Raw genomic sequence first — 21398 nt, forward strand, 5'->3', positions numbered from 1 at the left:
TGTTTCTCATGCATTCAAGTCACTTCCTGCAACAAGTCTTTGATCCCCCTCTAGTAGGTCTCTCAACTTCTTCATTTATTATCCGAATCATTCACTTTAGAATAATCTTACAGTGCCTAATTCTTTCTAAAGCTAAGTTCCCTCAATAGGGCACTTAACAGGGGCCATGGGCACCTAACCCAGCAGACAGCATCCGGTGAAGCCTCGGAACATACTGATATTCACCGTGGTGAGCTGGGTACCCACCGCCACCACCATCCCATCTCAGAAAGCACAGTCTAAGACAAAAACTTAAAGGCAGGTGAAAGGACCCTAGGAAATAGGATTGGGGGACTAGAGAGAAACAGGAGAAAAGGGTATCTTAATTCAGGCTCCCTAGAAGTAAAGCCTAAAATGAGCATACCTGAGCAAGCACCCGCCCTCAGGAGAAAGCTATAAGGCAATGAGGAGGTGCATGCGCCAGAGAAGAAGCCAAGAAATCTATGGCTTCACCTGAAATCTAGCCTCATCCTGATCCCACAGGAAGCTCTGGGGTATGAATGGCACCACAGAGTCATCTCACCTTGACAGGTTCAGCTAGTCACTGGCTCTGGAATGCTCTTGGTCCAAAGTAGGGAAATTTAGCAGGTATTCTGGGGAAGGAGGCTCCCCTCAACTGAGGATAATTCTCTTGAGAAGGGTTCATCTGTGAGACCTTAGCATCCGACACTCTAGCAGCTGAGATGGGGCATGCGGAGCCAGTAAAGTTGATCCTGGTGGAGCAGAAGCAGCATCCTCTGCGGAGGAAAACCCAATGTAAGGGTGTATTTGCAAGCTCATGGCCACTGGGCAGCTGGGGCTCAGTCTTGCTGGGACTCTCTGAGAAACCTTATGTGTCTCAGATGTACATGCATATGTATAATGTGCTTCAGAATTCTTTGAACAAGATGTGGAAGAGAAGAGCATTTATTCAGCAGTTTCCATGTCCCACTTGTCAGGAGTTAGTACAAAGCGCATTAACCCATCTGTACTTCCAGGCTTCCAGTCCCACATCAATGTGTTAGAAAAGCTCGAAGGCAGAAGACGGGGACACCCAATGCAGCTTAGGCAAGAGGCTTTGGGTCACACCTTCCCCAAGCTGATTTCCACAGCAACGGCCCAAGTAAAAAGCAAGACAAGAAGTGGACCACAAGAAGCATCCAGTATATTAATTGGTTTCCCTAGATCTTGGGAAAATATGGCTAATGTGTCCTATTTCTGTACAGAGGTCCTGCAAAGAATTTTCACAAAACTTAAGCTGTCCCTCCCTCCCACTGCTCCTCTTACATCTCTTGGACTAGCTGCCTGATAGGCATTTTCAGTTAGGCTGGTCATGTGACCGTACAGATCAAGTCTGAGTTAAGAGAAAAATTGTAATTAAATTATCAGTATCACGGCAGTATTGGGCTCTCTATATTTTTCCTAATCACTGGCATTGATAGTATTACTTCATTCTTTGGTGATGACTGTATGTGAAATATTTCATTGAAAACTTCAGGCATTGTCTATAATAAGAGCAAAGACGAATTCTACCAGGCTCTACATATATTGGTGTTGCTCATAATGTGTGCATATTGCAAAATGGTTCCTGAGCACTACTTTTAATGGCAAACAGTGATTCCTTCCCCCAACAAGTTAAACAAAAATGGTAAGTTCCCACACTGAAATAAATCTGCAAGAAAGCACATTTCTTTCAATTCACACAGTCATTAAGAAGTATTGTCATGAGGGTTAGAAACATATAATATCCAACCTTCCTGTTTAACAGAGCCCAGCAAGGACTCAAATGAACAGATCATTATTGTCATTATGAAAGAATTTCTGCCAACAAGTTATGGTCAGGTTACTATCATTCAATCATGCTGCTAATAGGAATAATTTCATGGTAATTGGCGTATTCTAGACAAGAGAAGAACGCAAATGGCTGCCAGAATCATTAATGATTTGTGCTGACTTTCATGGTAAAAATGACAATATATTAGTTTACCAGATGCTGGATCAAGCCATGGGCCATTAACAGGAGGGTGTTCTCGGAATGTTTTCAGAACAAATACCAGCTGGTTTATTTTCAGCTTGCAGACATAATCACATGCATCCCATATCAGATCCACCACAACGCTGTCATAAATTAAAGGCTCCATGGGCTTATTATCAGATCCTATTCTTAAAAGCAACACATAGTCCTGCCGATACCCAAAATATTAAATGAGTATTTAAGGAAACTGTAAAATGCACTGCCTTGAAAACATAAAATTCCCCTTAAAATAATTTATAGTACTTAAGTATTCAAAATGTCCTTCATTGTCAATTTTGCCTCACTTAAAAAAAAAATCCTGTACCATCAGGAAGATTTTCAGGCTGAGTCTCTTAGAAATGGGGTGTCAGTTTATTAGTAAACTTAATACCCTGCATTTGGAAGAGAAGAGACGCTGGCATCAAATAAACAGGAAAAAAAAAACTCCAGGAAATTTAATGTACACTACATTAGTAACCAGGACGACCCATATCTCTCAGCAATCTGCTACACAAATACATTCATATGACAAAATGCTTCCATCTTTCCTGGATCCTCAGAAAAAATGTAAAGCTTATTTAAATTCTTTTTTGCCCTGCCTACTTACTACAAGGCTCCTCTCCCAATACTGAGAAATGTTATTTGAAAACAGAGATGTTTGCAACCCCCCACCACCAAATAAATACATAACTGGACGTTTCCTGTTTTCAATTGCTGATTGCATCACATAGTTGCCATTTCTCATAATCAAATCATCCACCTGCTAAGTGTTAAGAAAATAATCTTCCAACCAGCACTTAGCGGGCCAAGGGCTGAGTTTCAAGAATCAAAACCTTGATCAGTAGGATCGCTCTTAATGTGAAAAAGCGCCATGTTAAGGTGACCAGGGCCCGTGTGTGTAGCGCATTCTATTTCCACAAGCTGTATGCGCCGCACAACTCCTGGTAATTATTGCCTATATGTACGATAATTGTTAATTAGCCACATTTGAAGCCACCCGCCGCCAAAAACAGGACAGCATTCTTACATCGTGATTAGGGGTTTTGTGAGCATTTTGGGGTGGGGGACACTTTCTCACTGCAGACTCTTCCGCCCCATTCACGCTCATTCAGCTCTTTCTGGGGGAAGTTAAAAGCTGCAGTGATAATCCCTTAAGTATGAGTTGGAAGAGTATAAAAGGTGCAGTGTATAAGCAATTGGATGAGGAAGCCTTTTATGTAGAAAGTCACTGAATGGGTGGCTGAGGACAGCGTGAGTGGGGAGAGAGGGGCACTTTCTAAAGTGGTGAGGGAAGTGGGGACCCCATGGCAGTTCACTTCCCTTTAATCAGTCCATCATTGTGCGCGCCTGGCCCTTGTTTCACCTTGTTTCTCAGTGCCAACCAGCTCCTCGCTGCCATTTTGCTCCCAAAGGGGGAGGTGGGAGCAATGCGATTTTTGGTAGGGACCCAGTTTCTTGCCGAATGCCAGCTCAGCCAGCTGGCACCGAACAGGCCAACCCTTCTTCAGAGGGGGTTAGCAAAACCCAAATTAGCATGCTTCATTTTAAAAACTTGCTTTTATTTAAAGACTAATTCATGACACACAGTGGCTCCCCCACTGAGGTCTGGCGCCCTGGGGGTTGGCACCCAACCAGACACATGGAACTAATTGCCACCCTCCGATGACACGCAACTAACAAGCTCCATTTTGAGGCAGCAGATTCACTAAGAATGTAACCCCGGAAGGCAGCGGATGCAAAAAAAGCTCCTTTCATAACCCTGTCCTAGGCTAACCATGGCAGCAAAGCGCCTGAAAAACACTTTTGTTTCCCTGAACCAACGATTTATCTCCATAATGGCTGCAAACATGGCTAACTGAGAGGAAGATGGCCGCGGGTACTGTGACGCCCCCTGCCATGGCTATCAGAGGCAAGGGCTGTGCCCTCCTCTTTGCCCAAGGATACAGAACAAGGTGCCCACTTTCCCAAAGCCTGCATCTTGCCCCATTTGCAAATCAGTCCACACACACCCTGTACTTCCCCTCATACTTTGGTTTTGATGCTCAGGCCTCCTTTACATAAGCAAGGACTCTGGAGCCAGGGTGCTTAGCTTCAAATCCCTGCTCCACAATTTACAAGTAACTGGCAAGTGTTTAAACCCACCCGTGCCTCAGTTTCCCCAATAATTAACCTGGGATAATATTAGTCTTACTTAGTAGGGTTACAATGAGTTAATGTAAGGATGTTCATAAACCAGTGCCTGGCATCTCATCACTCCTTCGTGAAAGAAGCCCTCTGAGTCTGACATGACTCAGCCTTCCAAAGGAAAATTTTACTTCGTGGAAGTCTTTTCTCAATGAGCAGAAGCCTGCTAATCTTTGCTTCTTGAGGTGAGTCCCTGAGTTCAGGTCCTGATTGTATTCGTTTGAATTCAGCCAGTGGCAGCAGACATGGCACTCAAATATACAACTTTTATTTAGATGTATTTCTGTCAAAGTGCACATCTCCCTATAAACCTGCCCAAGGTTTCTACCTCTAAGCCTCTGCTCACCATTCCTTCCCCTCTTCAACTTTCCTTCCCCACTGCCCTACTCTGCCTGACCAAATCCCACCTACCCTCCAAAGCCTTCCTTCAAGGCCCCCTCTAGGAGTCGTCCCTGCATCCCAGCTGCAGCGAATCTTCCACTCTTCGCATACCCACAGCATTTGTACAAATGACAGGATTTTATGTGCCTCCTGTATTTCTGCTTCTAGACTGACAGCCCCTTCTGAGCATAATCTGTGAGTAACTGGTACATAACAGGCACTCAAAGAATATTTGTGAGATAACTAGGTGGTTAAATGAAAAAATTGTCCTACACAAATAAGCAGCTTCACACTATGGTTATGCGGCCACTATTTAATGAGAAGGACAGGAAGGTAATTTTTTAAGGACTTTCATAGTTGCTCTGGACCAAATTAAGAATTTTATTTAACTTGTCATTGACAGGCTCACAAATCATACCCACTGGGGAGATTTGCCAATAACTATATGGTCTTTCAGGGCTGTCATAACAAAATGCCACAGACTGAATGGCTTAGACAACAGGAATGTATTTCTTAGCAGTTCTGGAGGCTGAAAGTCTGAGATCAAGGTGTCTGCAGATTTGTTCCCTTGCCTTCTCACCTTGGCTTGCAAAATGCCCCCTCCTGGCTGTGCTCAGCGTCTCTTCTCTATGTGCGTGCGTCCCTAGTGTCCTTTCCTGTTTCTATAATGACACCAGTTATACTGGATTAGGGCCCCACCCTTATGACCTCACTAGAACTTAATTAGCTCTTTGAATATCTCCAAATACAGTCACATTGGAGGTTAGGTTTCAACATAATGACTTTTGGAGGGACTAAATTCAGTCCATAATAATAATATGTGCAAATATTCAAAACATGCATATTCTGGAAGTTACTTAAATCCACAGGGGAAGGCGTGGGAGCAGAAGCCTGCTAATCCTTTGCTTCTTGAGGTGAGCCCTTGAATTCAGGCCCTGATTCTATTAGAGTGAATTCAGCGAGTGGAAGCAGATCTGGCATTCAAATATACGACTTTTATTTCAGTGAAAAATCCACCTCTCTTCAGAATTTGTGGGACTCAGGTGGGAGCTCAGCCACTTCTTCCTTAGAGACAGAAGAGCATGAGCACCCCAACAGCAACTGCAGTCACACCGGTTCCTGTGAAAGCCACACCCTCTCCCAAGAACGAGTGGAAATTTCAATCTAAACCCCTGCACGCTTTCTAGGACGAGGCTCAGCTCAGACCTTCTAGGATATAATTCACCTGAATCTTGTCTTACTGATACAGACCTGGAGCTTTATGCAGCCCGGAAAATCCTGAACAGGTTCTCATGCCAGCATTCCTTTCCGAGCCATTTTGTGATTCTAACTGCTGTTACCAGCATACACGGTCGGTACTAGATGGTCTGACTTTCTCACACTGTTTCAAATCACTAATTCCCAATTAGGCAGATTTCACACATCCATCCATAAGCTAATGGCTCCCATAGTATCTGTTCATATCTTAAAGACACTTAACACTTTTTACCTGGTAGAATAATGACTTACAGGCGTATGTGTCCCTTGCTAGATTTTTGAACTACTTACAGTTAGGACTGTGTTGGATCCATTTCTGTGTCCCACCCAGTGTCTAATATGACGTGGCACACAGCAGGTCACAGTAGAAGTTTCCACAGACCTTGCCAGGAATCCAGTAGCAGCCCTGAGCTTCGCAAACAGCACAGCACAAGTCACCCAGCTCCACTGCAGCGGAGGCCACCACCTCACAAAGATCAAATACCTCCCTCCATTTGTCACCTGAAGCTCCTAGACAGCTGACGCCAAAACACCCCACACCTCCACGATGACTTACCGATTAGTCTGAAATAATAAAGAGGAAAAAAAGAGGCTATTAGCTCCACTTCCACTCTCTAGTCAATCATCATTCTAAAGTATTAATCAGTTGACATATTGCCAAGACATTTCCAGGCCTCTCTCCAAAAGTATAAAGACTTTATTCATCTAAAAGTCACAGAATTTATGGAAAACCTGGTTCTTTTGGCTTTTTTTTTTTCTTTTTTGATGCTGGGGGAGGTAAGAGAGAGCTATATGAAACTTGGAAATAGCTTCCCTCCCATCAGCCATTTATTACTGATTTGGCGTTAGAGAACCTTAAGTTTAAATACGATGTCCTAAAACATTTCCTGACCAGTTAAGTATTTGCAACATTGTTCTTCATAGCATGACACTCCTGATTGATCATGGCTGACAAGGACAAAATGATCAGTTGTCATCCTTTCGTTCCCATGATTTGGTAAAATACAGTCATAGCTCCTACTTTCTTTGAGCTCACATTCTAGGAGAGGTGACAGTCAAAAAGGAAGGTAAACTGACAAATAAAACAGCTGTGGTACATTTTACAAAAGAAATTTCAAAACAAGCTAATAAGAGAGGAACATGTACCTGAAGTTAGATGTCAGTACCAGGAATCATAAGATATAGAGCAGAAGAATCCTGAAACTGGTGACCTATATGCAATCAAATCCCACATATGAATATGACCTGGAAAATTCAAAAAATTCGCTCTAATTATCAGCTGATCTCCAAATTTCCACGGCATCTACTTCTGACTTTTATTGTAGTCATGTGTTATTCACTACTATTATAGTAATTTCTTTGGGGTAATTTTCTGAGCAAGAGGCATAGTGTGCAATTTGCCTTGACAGTCTTGTTTGATGCTCATTAACCAACCCAACTTTTATGTAAGTAATGCAGTTTTAAAGGTAATATAATGTGTTGCTAAAAATATTAGTTTTTTTTCCTTTATTGTTTGGCTTTCTTTTTTTTTAGAGGAAGGAAGGTAAGAAAAAATGTTAAGTTTAGTTTCAACTGCACTTTTAAAAGACTAGTTAGGCATATTTTGATAGCTTTACCAATGAGAAATGAGCCCAGGACGATTAAATATCCTTTAATTTTGAAGTATATACAAAATTAGCAAATCTTGAAGTACACTGACATGATCTTCCTCAGCCCTTGGCACATTTTCTTTGGGAGGCTCAACCCCATATCATATCATATGTATTATACTAAACAATTGTTGGGTATGAAATTTCTGAAAATATTTTTATACTTTTTCATTTAAAATGATTTGGTTGCATATACTGCAGTTTATTTGATTTTAAAATTGGCTAGAATTTCCCAGCAATCATAATGCATTTTCAGAAATTATTAAGTAAAATAAGTTAATTCATAAATTATCTCAAGTGTAGACCTTCTATAATCACTAAATTTAGTAATTAATATAAATAAAATGTTCAATTTTGTTGAAATTTCATTATATATCTAAGTGTACTGATTCTGTAATTTCTCCATACATTGAAACCAAACTAATTTTCCTTTCTTTTTTAGTTCTCTTAATAGGCTCTTAAAAAATGCGTCGGCCCTAGTCATTAGGCCTAGGTATCTAAAGGTTATAAAAGCAATGGAATGTGTGTATATTCCTGGGTTTCCTATGGTAGTAGATGGTATGTGAGTGGTAGGGGTTCCCCCAAAATAAAGCCGATGCTATTATAACCACGCAGGATCCCAGTTAGCCCAGACGAATGTACCAAAATCTCTACTGTTAAAAACAAAACAAAGCAGAAAACCCTGCCCTGATTTTACTGTAATTGTGCACTTGCTTCTGAAGTTCCACTCATCTTCAATTACAAAGATCATCTTGCTTCTCTAGCAAATTCTCAAACCTTAATAAATAAGATTCATTTAGCATTCTTCTTAAAAATGGAGATTCCTAAAAAAAAATATCTTCAATAGATGGAAGTGGATCCCATAAATCAGGGTTTTTAATCTTCTGAAAAGGTCTCAACCTAAAACCCTTTAGGTTTTACAGCCCTTTAGGAAATTGGTTGATGCTGTGGCGTTGATGATAACAGCTGCTGAATTAGTCATGACTTGCAATTCTGCACAACTTGAGTCAAATTGGTCCAATCTCTCGCAACCCTGGCTCCTTTTAGACTCATCTGGCAAGCTTTTAAAAACAGTTATCCCCAAAGATTCTGCTTTATTTGGTCCAGGATGGAGCTTTGGTATTTTTTAAAGCTACCATATATACAAATCAAGTATCACTGATAGGCTAAGGGCGTTAGCTCTCAGAAAGGATTAACCTACCCACGGAGGTAATGATAAGGCCTAAAATGAAAACACTGCCACAGACGCAATCACAGTGCAAGTTGGTCACAGTGACAGTGCAGCATGGAGAACAGAGTCAATGATTCCGTAACATCTTTCTACGTTGATACATAGCAACCACACTAGAGGGAGTGAGGATTTGACAATGTGGGTAACTGTTGAACCACTGTGTTGTTCATTTGAAACCAAAATAAGATTGTATATCAACGATACTTCAATAAAAAAAAACAAAGAAAGAAAACACTGCCACAGAGACTTAGCAAAGCTAAAACCCATCCCAATCTCTTATTCTCAATTTGTTTCAGTCCCAACACACCCAAGTGGGCTCTTACTGTTATAGCACAAAATATCAAGCCCTTCCCTTTGGTTTTCATCTGGATGATTTAGTAGTTCTATTACAAAAGCAACTCCATTTTAATTACAGTATTTGAATCATAAACAAAACCAAAAAAGATGCAGAAGGAATAGTCCTTTAATCAAAACTGTAAAATGGAACAGTTTCTGGCTGCAGATGAAAGCCAACTGAAATATTAAGAGTAAGCTCTCCAAACCTTTGATCCCTGCCTCTTTACCATAAGAGCGGCACTGCACGCTTTTTCAATCAAGCAGTTTGACAACCTGAGGAAACCCAGAGAGCATGACTTAATGAGCATATACTTCAGGCACGGTGCTCCGCAGGCTGACAGTTTGCTCGTTTCAAGCTGATGAGAGAGCACTACACATTAGTGAAAAGTTTTTTGGGTCTCTTTTCATTAAATAAGCTTTAGAGTTGGGGAACATTCCAACTGTATTGGCAAAGCTGTCACTGGGGGTCCCAGTGTGACCTCACTCTCTGTCTTTCTCCAAGTCCTCAAATACTAATGAAGAGGTTACTTTTTAAAAACAAAGCACAAATGTGCAATATAAACATTACAAGGTTCTCCCTGATGTTGCCGGGGATGACGGAGCTTCAGAGTCGTGGCTCCGCTGGGGAACTCCCATGAATTCTAACCCTGTATGTGCCAGTTCTTCATGATGACCACTTTATAAACTGGAATGTTTCTTGGATAGAATGTCAAAGCTGTTAAATTATTCAGTATTTTAGACACAGTGTAGTGTACTGAAAAAAACCCAGGCTTTGGTGACAGAGAAACAAGGATTTGGATTTTGACTTAAATTCTTATATGTGGCCTTGGTCAGGTGACATCACTGCTCTGGGGATCAGTTTCCTAATTTATGGAACAGGGGCAATAACATCTATTTTGTACAGAGAAGACTGTAAAATGTTTCTCACAGCTGCTGACAGCAAAGGGGAGCTTGAATAAGTAGTCACTACATAACCCACAGAAGGGCAACCGGACTCTCCTAAGATTTCTACCATGCGCCTGTCTTGAGGTTATATAAGGACAACAGGAAACTAACTTTTATGCACCAGTGTGGCCTCAATTTCATCAACTTTCTGAAAGGTAGGTATTAGTGCCCCATTTTTATAAAAATTGTAAAAACAACAAAGGATCTTAGATATCATGTGAAGTTTCTGACATGTAATTTTGTTGATAATAAAATATGAAAAGTCCTGTGCTTCTCCCTCTGCCCTGCCTGCAGAAAAATCAGAGTGAGCATTTGTGCTCAATGTATATTTGCAACTCTATTAGCAGTAGTGGTTAGTGGATTTGTTTCCTAATTTTCTGTTTATTTTATTAATCATATTTTAAATTGGCTATAAGCCACCAGTTCTTAGCTGGCTAGTAACAGCAATGGCCAGGATTCATGTCACCTGATTCCAGATTAGGGAGCGTCACACTCATTACAGAAATGGCATATAATTCTCACAAGAAAATACAGTGAAGCCATAACTTATTGCACAGGTCCTATGTCAAGGAAAGGAGCAAACATATTAGCCTTCTATTTGAGAGGACAGAATACAGAAGAATTAGTGCCCCTATTTCTAAAATGGGGACAATATCTATGTCTTAACATTGTTATGAAGATTCAGAGAAAATATTTGACAAAAGTATTCAAGAATATTTGAAAACTCTGAAATACTGACCCATGAAGATATAAGTGCAATTCTATTAACCAGAAGTAACAAAACTCAAATGCATAACTCATAGACAAGATTTGGAAATCACTTATCCCTCTAACCCTATGCACTGATGTAAAATTCTGCTCCACGCCGAGCCAGGGTATACACTCACTGCCCTTCTTTCATGTCACTGGGCAGATGGAAATATGGCAAACTAGTCAACGATCTCTAAATTCTTACTGTAAGCATGTCTACTGCAAATACAGAACTCTATCAGGAGCACATGCATATGAAGATTTCAGGTTCAGTAAACTGATACACTAGCCTACCCAGAGAACTATAACAAAATCACATGTCTGTTGTAAAACAGCAAGCTTCCCCATGTTTCATAGGCACCAGTGTGGCATCCAGAATGTAGCCAGATAAAGCATAAAATGTTCATTGGTCCTCAAGGGTGTCCAGGAATGCGCACTGTAGATCCCCATAAGCATACCCTAAGAACAATGGATCAGAGATATTTCCTTGGAAGAAATGGTGCAGTACAGAGGGGGAAGCTTTGGAAAGAGACTAGGATTTGAAGGCTAGCCCCACCATTTACCAATTATATTACATGGGGCAACATACTGAACATCTGAAACACATATGCTTCTGCTGACAAATGAGGGAAATACTTCTAATTTATATGAGCGTTGTAAGCAGGGGTAATATTCAGACAACTGTCATTAAATATGGTTGGGCACCAAATAGAAAGGACTTAATAGCTATTCTGGTGCTATAGCAATTAAATATAACCCTGTTTGAGGGATTAAATTATGAGGGTGCCTAGCTTGATCCTGGATCATGGGAAGTGCTCAAACATATAAAATGCATTAAATGAAGCAAACATACATTGCACAACAATGTGTAATGAACAACTTATAAGCAGTTAGGCATCAAATATCTACACTCTCCAACTATGCTCTTTCACTTGTGTTGAGCTTGGAGTCCAATGCTTATTAAATGGCTGTTAGATGAACGTGATGACTCACAAGTTCATAGTCCTCAAAAAATTCTAGACTCAAAAATACTTAAAGTGATCTTTCTAGGAATTTTATTATGCATATAGTTATTTATAATTTTTATGTCATCTTAATGTAATGATATGTTTACTACTATGAAATATTCTTCTTTATCTCTTGTAATACTTTTGTCTTAAAGTTTAATTTGTCTAATATTAACATAGCCACTCTAAACTTACACTGTTTCCATGGCATATCTTTTTCGATCAATTTATTAAAACTTAATCTGTATTTATATTAAAGATTATCTCTTAACAGAATATAGTTGTTCTGTTTTTAATTCATTCTGACAAATTCTGCTTTTTAATTAAAGTATTTAGTCCATTAACATTTAATGTAATTATTGATATGGTCAAGTTTTGAGCTACAATTTTATTATTTGTTTTCTGCTTGTCCCCTCTCTGCCTTGCCCTCTGATACTTCTTTCCTGCATTCTTTTAGGATCATTTTAAATATTTTTAAGATTCCAATTTATCTGTTGTATTTTCATGGGTAGTTCTAAGCATTAAAATACACATTTTTGACCTGTATTTAAGAATTAGCCACCCTGAGAAATTTTATTTTCATACCCCCTAATATGTAATTTGAAAACCACTCAACTGTGTGAGTTTATTTACCATGCCTCCCCATTATTTATGCTGTATTTGCCATATGTACTACAACTATACCCAGCACATTATAAACACCACAAAGTAGTCTTATAATTTTGGCTTTAAAAAGTTCTATGCCTTTTAAGATACCAAAATGAAAATATACTCTCTTATATTTACTATTTCTAATATACATGGATTTCTGGATTAACAGTTTGTTTTTTTCCCCAAACTTTAAAAATGTCTTTTTACTTTTTCCAGCCTTGGTAGTTACTGATGAAAAATCAGTGCTTATTTAAAGCATTGTTCCCTAGAAGGTAATGTGTCATTTTTCTCTGGATACTGTCAAGATTTTCTCTTTATTGTCAGAGTATAACAGTTTGAAAAAGATGTACCTAGACATGGTTTTATTCAAATTTATCCTATTTGGGGCTTGCTGGAGTTTCTTGATCTGTAAATGTATGCATTTCACCAAACTTGAAAATTTGGAGCTGTGATCTTTTCAAATATGTTTCTCCTGTTCTCTTCCTCTGCTCCTCTGAGACTCCAATTACACATATGTTAGGCATTTTTATTTTTGTCACACAGGTCCCTCAGGTTCTGTTCATTTTTTTCTATTCAGTTTTTTTCTTAAATATTTTTTTGTCTGTTCTTCAGAAAGAAAATTTCTATTGATTTATCTTTAGGTTCACTGACACCTTCCTCTGTTACTTCCAATGGATGTAAGCTCACATAGTGAATTTTTATTTCAAATACTGTATTTTTCAGTTCTAGAATGTCCATTTGGTTCTTTTTCTTTAGTTTCTTCCTACTATATTTTTATTCATTGCAAGTATATTTTTCTGTCCTTCACTGAGTATGGTTAAAATAGCTGCTTTAAAATCTTTGCTAATTCCTTTATCCGGATCATCTTGTAATTAGTCTCAGATGATTGCCTTTTCTCTTCAGAAGGGGTTATAGTGTCTTGGTTCCTCATATGATTTGTAACTTCGGGTTGCATCATGTGAATGCATGAATATGAATGTTATGGTGTAAAGACTTTGAAATCAGAGTTCTTTGAAAACCACTGATTTGTTTGTTTTAACAGGCAATTAATTTGGTTATACTCAAATTGAAAAATATTTCTTGGGTGGCAGCTCAAATCTCAGTTCTGTTCTTTTATCTTTAGCTGTGCTGTTTTGTGTCTGCCACAGGCATGTGTGGTTCAGGGGTCAGTCAAAAATCTGGATAGTGCTTATGCACAGAATTGGGAGTTTCCCCAGTCTGCCTCTTTCCTTTGCAGGATTCTAGCTTCATTTTTCCAGTGGGTTGTGGTTGCCCTGACTCTTTTCTTTAAAAAGACTGTGGTTTTTCAATTAGAATCAGCCACCCCAGGTAACATTAACTTAAGTATGCCTTAAAAATTCTTAAAACAAACTCACTCTACACTCTGTCCCTGTTTCCAAGTTTTGAATCTCAATTACCCTCCAAAATCTGCCTGGTTATTTTTATTCTCTAGGGCCTTCCATGTAAATTTTTTCTCCCTTACTTAATAGTTGTTATGTGTGAGAATTTCAGATCCAGTTGATTTTACTTAACCTCACTAGAAGTGAAAACAAGTAAAAACATTTAGAAAATATTCCTTTGCATTTCCTAGTTGCTCTCCTCAAAATACTTAACCTCAACTCATTACCTCATCTAGTGATCTCTGGTTTTGATTTTAAGTAGAAACATAAATCAGACTCAGAGCTTCCTTGATCATTTTGCCAAGTACATGAGAAGATTTGGAATGAAAGCACAGCATAAAGTTAAATGATAAAATGATAAAACATCAATCAGATCTGGCTCTTAGTGGCAGCATTTAATCTCAAAGCAATGAGGCTTAGACAGGATCTGACTACCAAAGATTTTCTACATGCCTTTGTCACATTATTTACATTACCTTATTTTTTTATTTGTTTCAGATATTTCTATATTTGCCTCACTGAAAACAGCAATAGGTAATATCCTAAAAGAAACAGAATATTAAAAAATAATATCCTTAAATACCTACCCAAGATTGGTAAGTGCACATATCCATCTAATAATAATCTGTATTTCTTGAGAGCTTCTGCATGCCAGGCACCTTGCTAATCATTTTATATAAATTGTTATTTAATCCTTCATAACCATTCTATGAGGTAGTTCCTATAATTAGCCTCATTTTATGGAGAAGAAACCAGAGTTCAGAGAGGTTAAGTGAATTAAGTGAGATCACACAGCAAACAGCAGAAATCTGAATTAGTCCTCTTTAAGAGGAGAAACAGCAGACAGTAGGTATTTGGAGTCATGAAGCATGTACCCTTTACAATTAGGCAAGAAAAGTCTTTCTAGTCAAAGAGGAATAAGTGGAGATTCTAAAATTCCACTTACAGTTATAGTCTACCATTCCTCTTTTCACTAACTACTAATACTGAAATTCCCCTCGTTCAGATATGTAAGTGTGTGTATGTGCATATTATATTGACAGCTTTCCTGTTAAAGAAAGACTTAGTTCAGGGTTTAAAATCATTAACCAGAACAATAACACAAGGATCAAATAATTCCATGCAAAGACCCACGGTAAAGAAGGACATATTACCAGTGCTCCACTTTACCTTATTCATTTAGTGTCCTCAAACCTTCTCTATTTTTGAGGTGAACTCTCTAGAGAGGCAGGTGATTCACCAGAGAGAAATCAGGCACGCTAAGAATTGAAGATGCCTGCTTTGTCCCACCACAAGCTGCATTTGGCGAGGACTTCCAGAGACATAGAAATGAATGTGTCATTGTCCTACAAATTTTAGGAGCAATCCTGCCCAATTTTGTAAACTTTGCATAAACCCACGAGTTCCAAGAGACTGTAGAATGAAAAACGAAGGCAGGGCCAACGGTAAGTGGGCAGATGACATGTGGAAACAGGAGACTGGCCTTGACTGGAGCAAGAAAGGGAGTACAGTACCTCTGAGTTCTGGTACATGGGGCTATTCAGTATTTTTATTTATAACACATGCTAAATTGTGTGCTGGAACCTCAGAATGGGACATATGGTTAAGGGAGTAAAGATGAGATGGAGTGATTGGAAAGGAGAGGAGTATATACGTGAGTTCTAGGGACGGGTTAAAGGAACACAGTCCACTGACAACATGCTGGGGAAATTTTGCCACATTAACACATTTATCTTCCTTTATTGCTGTTTTTCTTAATGCATATTCAACTTATCCAGTGAAACCACTCAAAGGCATATAAAGCAAGTGATTATTCTGCCCTCTCTTCCAGTGTTTTTATAAGAATTGCCCTTCACTGTCCCAAGGTTTGCCACTAGGACTTCCTATGGCCAAGAACAATCCCATGTCATTTTAGGAAATATGCTGCATATCAGAAACATCCTCCTGCTGCTATTAATTTCATTTCAATTCCACAATCATTCTCAAAGCCATGCAAAGCATAACAACTTGACTTTGTAACTGTTTAACCTTACTTTTTATCCATAAAAATGATTAAATATGTGTAACTGTCTGGTGAGGGGAGAATCCTATAATAGCATGTCAATCAGGAAGAGTTAAGCTGAATTTCATGGAGAGGAAAGGTAACGCTTTCTTCAAAAAAGTGAAGTCATCACTCCTTTATCTAACTGACATAATATTTATACCTAGTTTTAAAATGGCAGCCACAAATAGAAGTTGAAAGAGGGTAAAGTCTCCAAGGGAAACAAGCCCTGAAATTTGACCATTAAAAAAGTTCTATTTAATATACATAGGAATGTTACTACTATTATAAGGATGTCCATAGCAGATCAATTATATCTAAATCTATTAAAAAAAAGGAGGGAAACATCACCTCTCCAACTACCGCTACCTCCGCAGAGTGATCAGTGGCAGGACGCACAGAGCTTTTACAGAGGGTCTAGGCAGGCAGGTAACCTTGGATACCTACATCATGAACAAGAAATTCAGATGATCATTTCAGCACTGACTTTAGCGGCTTCTAGGCACAACTTCACCCCATTACAGCTCTAATACTTAAATATCATCCTTTGTGTGTCATCCCACAGATGAGTTTTGGGTTGGTTTCTAACAATAAAACACACAAACAAGGTAGAAAGGGAATGTTATGGTAGAAAGTGGATGTTATGAATACCACTGTAAATGTGTTATACAGTGTCTTTGAATTTAGGTGATAATAAACATGACTCTACACACGGAAGTTAGACTTTTCAGAGCCACTAAACTGAATTATCTAATTCGCCTAAGTTTATAATAATGTAGCTGCTCTGCACTGCAATAAACACTGGATTTTCAAATGAACAAATGAAGTACTTGATAATTCCTTATAAATGAAACTGAAGCAAAGGGCATTCAACAAGGAGGCTGTGACCCAAAGAGGATGGGTGAAATATCATCCCCCTCCAATCCCCTAAAAATGAAAAGACAGAATCAGATGGCCTCTGGTTCTACATTTTCTGCTTATGGCTGGAAACGCAGCTGAAGCCTCACAATGAAATTAAAGGGGACTGTTGCTAATTTGGGTTGTGACAAAGTAACTTATCATACTGTTCAGGCCACATGAGGACACTATCATTTTGTTCCTCTAGATAGTAAACCTGAGGATGTAGCCAAATAGTATAGGGAGACAATTTTGCATAGCAGTTCAGAACGTATGTTTGAATCCTGGGCTTTACCAACCAAACGAGTATATAATCTACCCTAGCCATCCATCTTTATGCTCATTCTCTTCATTGGTAAAAATGGGGATAACTTTGCCTTCCTCATAGAGTTATGAGGGAATCAGTTTACTTAAAGGACCTGGCACATAGTCACAATTCAATAAAGAAGTTACCATTACCTTTTAAAAAAAACATTATTATTGTGTTTACCAGCAATCTCATTTTCATTCAAAGTAAAAATGATAGTCACTACATTGTTTGGTAATTACTTTCATTTACTTAAACTATTTACTGAGAATGTAATAAGTTCCAGGTACAAGAATGGGGGCTGGGATACTAAAGTAATCAAAATCAAACACTATCTATGCCTTCTTGAAGCTATTAGGGAAACAGACACGAGTCAAAGATGCCTACTGTTAGTATTATCTTTTACAGCTGAGGGAAGGGCACTAAAGGAAAGGAGTTTATTCTAAGAGATACTAAAACAAAAGAAGTGAATTAAACCTGAGACCTGACGGATGAGATGGGTTAAACAAGGGTCGAAGGATGGCTTTGTAGGAAGAGAGAAACAACGTTTGAAGGCATAGAGTATAGACTGTCTTCATTATTATTGAAAGTTTGTGCAAAACTGTCCATTGAAGAGTTCAGTCTAATTGAACAACTATGCATCCAATGCCTATTGCGAGCCAGGCCCTGTGCCGAGCCCTGGCCACAACAGTAAGCAAGGCAGATACAATCCATGCCCTTACCCTTACCTCCCAATATTTACTCTTTGTTTGAAAAACACACTAAAGTCAAAATTTGCTTTGTAATCAATAAATTCCTCCTTTATTATTTTCATCCCAAAGAGACTCCACCAGCATGGAAAAATCATAGTGCTTTCTCTGGTCAGACAAGAGATGCTCCATAGGCCAAATAATTCCCTTTCTGCCTTACAGGCCAGGAAACCTACAACCAAATTTAGTACATTCCATGGCCCTACCAACTTATACTAGGATATATGGTCATGTTTCTGTTTTATGGTTAATTGTCCTATTACTTGCACACTACCTTTAATGTAGTAAACAGCCTCAAATTCTTTGGGAAGTTGGTAGAAGAGGGAAAGAAAGTGAAAGTAAAAGGAACATAAGGGCAAGTTTCTTGAGGTCCAGGAATTGTCCAGTGCCCCTTCGGAAGTGTTCATGGTACCTAACACAGGAGCTGAATGGAAAGCATTTAATAACTTCTGACTGGTGAATGGATAATAGAATAATACAAAGCTTTTCTGGCTTTGGATTCAGCTATGGGAGAAACAGTGAAACTTGCTGCCTTCACTCTAATCTCTAGTTTGAGAAAGAGAGCTCAAAAAAGTAGTTGAAAGTTGAGCTATAAAGTAGCTCAGTAACCAAACAGAAGAATCATGAAGCCCTCAAGAAGAGAGAGGCAGAAGGGCTTGAGGGAATCCTTAGAGATTAATTTCAAGGAATGAGGCCCTTTTAGGAGAACATTTCTCTTTCTTACTCCTGCGCTAGACAAAACAAGAGAAATGTCAGAGTTTTAACTGATGTCTATATAACAGAGAAAAATATTAAGCATCTTTATGAAAAAATGGAAATAAATTTGCATCTCTATTTCCTGATGTTTTCTCAGTTATTTGGATAAGAACTGTTGGTCCTTTTGTTTAAAAACTCCATGTTGGGAAAACCAAACTATAATATAATCTATGTGGTTAACTACCAGAAGAGGGGGAATAAATTTAGAAGTTTAGAAGACACTTTATGAATATTAGACCCTATAGAGTTATGTCTTGTCCATTGTCAGATCTATCCAATTCACAAAATAACAACAGATGTTACATTTAAGGAGGTATTAAAACATTTCATCCTTGTCATTAGCTCAGACTTCCTGAATTAATCTCCAATTATGAACTGTCTGTTGACATGCTAAGACAGCAGTAAATAATGTACAGCTTGCTTCCAGTAGCTAGGTAAGACTAGTTTCATGATATTGCAGTTCTTTGACAGGTACAAAATTACTTCTGCAATTTCCTAAGATTAAATCATTTCTCTATTCCTAAGAAACTCTTCAGTGCTAATAAGTATATCACTTCCCCAACTAGTGCATATACTAAAAAGAAAATAATATTAAGTATTAAGCGATGGTACTTGAGGAAATAGTTAAAAAGGAAAACTCAGAAAATGAAATTGTATAGATAGATAGAGATTTTCAAAACTGTGGTGAGAGAAGGAAGGAGTTGCAGCTGAATAACTTTGTGTTTTTAAAAGGTGATTTTTTAAAAGTGATTCCTTTAAACAATTAACAAAATGTGAGAGTTCCTCTCATGGTTCTCAACTTTATACAGTAATAATTTCTTATAACATAAGACTAGGAGAGCCAATTTCTTCAGCACCAAGATACATCCTGAATCTCCAGATGTGGCAGTTCAAAAAACTCTTGGAAAGTGTTCTTATACAATCTTCACTAATTACTCCGGTGTTATAAATGTAGACTCTGAAAGGAAGAATGAAAACTAACCAATTACAGAGCAAAGTAGAGAAGAGGGAGCACTGAATAAAAAGACCCAGCAGAGTTCCACTGTATCCCCACCACATAACTGGCTCTGAGACTTAGACCATATTTATAATAAAAATAATAACCATAAAAAAATAACCATTACATAGCACTTAGCACGCCAAGGGCTCTCCATACATTATCTAATGTAATCCTTGTCACAGCCTGTGAAGGTGACACTCGTGTGATGCCATGCTGGAGAACACAGTTCAGGAGCTTGTCTGAGACCACTCAGCTGCCCTGAGCAGTGGGGTCGGGATTCAAACACAAGACTCTTCAACACCAGAGCCCAGCTCACCCACTCTGCAGATAAGTTCAGTAACTTCCTAGGATGATCTAAAAGACTAAAGCACTAGTGTGCTAAGATTATAAAGCAAGATAGGATAATGGAAAAAGTTCAGGTTTTGAAGTGACTTTGTGGTCCAGGAGAGCAGCTTCTCTAAGCCTCAGATTCTCAGTAACACTACTTACTTACAGGCAGTCCTAAGGGCTGGAGGCACTAGAGCCTCCTGCCAAGAGTAACAACATTCACACAATGCTTACTATGTGTCAGCACTAAGCATTTTCACATGTTAAAATCATGCAATCTTCACAATGACCTTAAGAATACTATTATTTTTAAACCCATTTTACAGATGAAACAGAGGCAAAGAAAATTACTAGACTTAAATCACAGAGCTACCCAATCTGGGATTCCAATTCGGATGATCTGACTCACTCCACAAACCATACGTATTGGACACAAACTTATGCATGAAGGACCTCTGCTCTTTCCTAAAGGCTATGTCAGTCTCTCACCCAGACTTTAAGATAAACTCAGCAGATGAAACAATCCATACGTATATTCTGAAGGCCGGTCCACTTCTGGCATTCAGTAACTTCTATAGGAACTAGTTAGAGAGATATATACATCCCATAGTTCATATATAAATGGCTAGAACTTTCTTTTTCCTCTGTTTCCTGGCTGATTGCTCCCTTCCTGTTAATACCATGTTACTTCACATTTACTAATAAAAACACTGAGTCTCCATACAACTTGCTTTTCCTGATTTCAATCTCAGAGAAATTCAGTCCTTCATTCATTTCTTAAATTATTTCAAAAATTTATTTAATTCAATATGTAAAAATATTATCTCAATGTAATAAATATTAATAAGCTATTTTGCATTTTTATATGAAGTACTCAAAATTCTCAATATGTTTTACATTTATGGCCCATCTCAAATCAGACTAATTTCTGATTAGTGCTTAGTAGCCACATGTTGCTAGTGGCTACCATATGGGACAACACAGACCCAGAGTGACTGGCTTGTGGGAAGTCCTCATTGTTGGTATTTCTAGGTCTCTTTCCTTGGGCTAGTCAAATTACCCAGAATCCAATCTCCTGCCTCAGGTGTATAAACCTGGCTGTCATTGTTCTAGGATCTAAGTGAGAAAGAATGGGGGCCCCAATATGTAGACTTTGACTTAATCCCCGTTTTCATCATCACATCCCTGTCCTCAGCCATGCCTAGTGACCCTCATCACAGATCCTGTGATTCACCCCCACCAGTCTTCCTCTTGGTGGGGTACAGGTGGAGGGAGGATTAGAGGGGCAGCTCCCAGGCTATGCAGGGTATGCAAAGACTCTAGGGATCTAATAAGTATTTATTATTTTTTCAACATTTTAAAAATATTCACTCACTCTCACTCTCATAGACTTACAGTGCCACTATTCCTGACCCTTTTTGGAATCTTGGTTTAGAAACCGCCTTGTCTTCTTTTTGTCTCTCTTCTAAACCAGCCTCTGGCTTTTTAAGGCAACTTC

General features: G+C 38.7%; 1 protein-coding gene across 18 annotated transcripts in view; it reads right to left on the reverse strand.

Moving 5' to 3' along the window:
• The window catches only part of FHIT (fragile histidine triad diadenosine triphosphatase), a 1286968-nt gene that overhangs the window by 887752 nt on the left and 377818 nt on the right, over positions 1–21398 (reverse strand). For 2 of the 18 annotated variants that reach the window (XM_073230800.1, XM_073230801.1), the window contains exons 4-5: positions 7001–7099; positions 6146–6418 (exon numbers count right to left, since the gene is read on the reverse strand). The exons of 13 other annotated variants lie outside the window; for them this stretch is intronic. The gene's annotated coding sequence lies outside the window, so the exon portion shown is untranslated. Of the gene's footprint in view, positions 1–562; positions 777–6145; positions 6944–7000; positions 7100–21398 lie in introns of those variants that run through there. 3 more of the 18 variants (XM_073230807.1, XM_073230805.1, XM_073230811.1) reach the window with 3 other exon arrangements.

Source organism: Manis javanica, chromosome 3 (genome assembly GCF_040802235.1).
Source record: "Manis javanica isolate MJ-LG chromosome 3, MJ_LKY, whole genome shotgun sequence".
Taxonomy (NCBI): domain Eukaryota; kingdom Metazoa; phylum Chordata; class Mammalia; order Pholidota; family Manidae; genus Manis; species Manis javanica.